Raw genomic sequence first — 3,024 nt, forward strand, 5'->3', positions numbered from 1 at the left:
CCCCCCCCCCCCCCCTGTTGTACTAGGCATCTCGCATTCATCATTGATATTATTTTTTTGGTGGTACTTGTGAAGGTTCCTTTAAACTTAAAGGTAAGTCCGTTTAAAGGTGTGAATACCACTTCTTTTTTATGGCAGTCTATGCTAGCAAAGTTTTCGGCTAGCCAGTCCATTCCTAGTATGACGTCAAAATCCGTCATATCCACTACTTTTAGGTTTACGTGGATGGTTTGTCCAGCTATTACCACTTGTCCGTCTTTTACTCTATTTTTCGTGACTAGGTCTACCCCTGCCGGGGTACCGACTGACAACACATGCATTAAGGTTTCCACTATGAACCCTGCTTGTTTAACAAACGGTAAAGAAACAAACGAATAGGTAGATCCCGAATCAAACAGTGTCAATGCAAAATGTCCTAGTATAGAAAGCGTACTTGTCACCACGGCGCCAGACGTTCCCACCTTTTACTGGTCGTTGCATATGCCCTGGTCTGTGGGCGGATTTGTATGGTGGGTTCTCGAATGACTGGTCCTCCAAGGGGTTCCCTTGGGTTTTCCGTGCCCTTTACAGGGCAAGCTCTGGCCAGGTGACCTGCACGACCGCAAACATAACACATACCAGAGCCTGCTAAACACCTACCACCATGTTGTTTTCCACAGTCGCGGCACAGGGGTTTCTCCGGTACTAGGTATCGGGCTATTGGGGGTGGAGCAGGTGGTCTGTTCTAATGTCGAGATCTCTAGAGCGGCGGTTGGAATTCTGTGGGTCTGACCTTGGCAGGACGTTTATTTCCTGTGACAACCGTTGACTCTCGGTTTTTCTTCTTCGGAGGTTCCTCCAAGGCCTTGGCCGTCCTCAGGGCCTCTTTGTAAGTTTTAGGGTTAAAGGCCTCCAACATGCGGCGGGTCTTCGAGTTCAACCCTAACACAAATTTCTCCGTCTATTTCTCTTTAGTGTCTGCTAGCGACGGTGCAAACCTTCTTAATCTCATGAATTCCTGATCATACTGATCCACCGTGCGTTGACCTTGGGTTAAGTGGTTAAATTCTTGTTGTTTCTTTATACGGGTTTCCTTTGGATAATAATACTTCCTGAAGGCTTCCTTAAAGGTTTCCCACGTTGTGATCCCCTCTCCCGGGTTAATACTCTATTTATTATCCGCCCACCACACTTCTATGTCTTTTTGCAATACATACGTTGCACACGCCACCTTATTATCATCAGAGCATCTCATTGATTAAAAGGTTATTTCCATGTTTGCGATCCACATCTGAGCTACTGTGGGATCTTCCTTTGAACCGACAAATGGATGGGGGTTATACCATCTAAAGTCTTTTAACCAACTCGCCCCCTGTCCGGTTACAGGTTTCTAGCCAGTTGTTTGGCCACCGCATCCACCGGTTGCGTGGCCGTCGCGTTGGTTAGTTGCATGGCCATTGCTGCGACTTGTTGCATAACTAACGTGGCCTGTTATGTGGCCAGCATTGATTGCATTGTCATTTGGAGTGACTCCAACATTAATCTTGTGGTGGGGTCTAACTCGACCTATGGTGCAGCTTGAGGGGGCGGTGCGTATTCAGGAGGGGGTACAGCTTGTGGGGAGGTACGTATTCAGGAAGGGGTACAACTTGTGGGGAGGTACGTATTCAGGAGGTGGTTCAGCTTGTGGGGGAGGTACGTATTCAGGAGGTGGCTCAACTTGTGGGGGAGGTACGTATTTAGGAGGTGGTTCAAACGCATAGGGTCCTCTTCTTCCCCCTCTCCTAATGGGAGGTCGTCCTCTCCCTCTCCTACCTCTTCTGCGACCTCTGTGCGGCATGGTTCTAGAAACCAAGAAAATGATTCTATCTAAGTTTATACATTCCTTATATTCTACTATATAATTCAGGAAAAAGAAAACATAAATGCCGTAACATAGAGACATGTATTGACAACATTCCTTACATTCTACTATATAATTCAGGGAAAAGAAAACATAAATGCCGTAACATAGAGACATATATTGACAAGATGACAAGATCACATCACAATACAGTATCATTGCTAATTGGACCTTGGAACATGTCAAGTCTACTTCGTAGGCTAATCTACAAGATCTATAACCTAGGGCTCTGATACCAACGGTAACGACCCAGGCCCACCACTAGCAGATATTGTCCTCCTCTTTGGGCTTTCCCTTTCGAGCTTCCCCTCAAGGCTTGTCCTCCTCTTTGGGCTTTCCCTTTCGAGCTTCCCCTTAAGGCTTTAAAACACATCTGCTAGGGGAAGGTTTCCACACCCTTATAAATGGTGGTTTGTTCTCCTCCCCAACCAATGTGGGACATCACAATCCACCCCCCCTTCGGGGCCCTGGGCTTTCCCTTTCGAGCTTCCCCTCAAGGCCTTAAAATACATCTGTTAGGGGAAGGTTTCCACACCCTTATAAATGGTGGTTTGTTCTCCTCCCCAACCAATGTGGGACATCACAATCCACCCCCCCTTCGGGGCCCTGGGCTTTCCCTTTCGAGCTTCCCCTCAAGGCCTTAAAATACATCTGTTAGGGGAAGGTTTCCACACCATTATAAATGGTGGTTTGTTCTCCTCCTCAACCAATGTGGGACATCACAATCCACCCCCTTTTAGGGCCCAGCATCCTTGCTGGCACACTGCCTCGTGTCTACCCCCTTCCGGGGAACAGCGAGAAGACTGGCACATCATCTAGTGTCTGGCTCTGATACTAACTGTAACGACCTAGGCCCACCGCTAGCAGATATTGTCCTCCTTGGGCTTTCCCTTTCGGGCTTCCCCTTTCGGGCTTCCCCTCAAGGCTTTAAAACGCGTCTGGTAGGGAAAGATTTCCACACCCTTATAAATGGTGATTTATTCTCCTCCCCAACCAATGTGGGACATCACATGTTATCTGTCTTCCCCAATTTCGATTCCAAATCCACAGAAGCAATCGAAAGCGGCGTCGTTCCAGTGAGCGTTATCGGTGAGGATTCGGTAGATCTTAAGGAAGAGCTCCAGCTGGGCATGGCAAAGGCA

Source organism: Cucurbita moschata, unplaced genomic scaffold, assembly GCF_002738365.1.
Source record: "Cucurbita moschata cultivar Rifu unplaced genomic scaffold, Cmos_1.0 Cmo_Scf00042, whole genome shotgun sequence".
Lineage (NCBI taxonomy): Eukaryota > Viridiplantae > Streptophyta > Magnoliopsida > Cucurbitales > Cucurbitaceae > Cucurbita > Cucurbita moschata.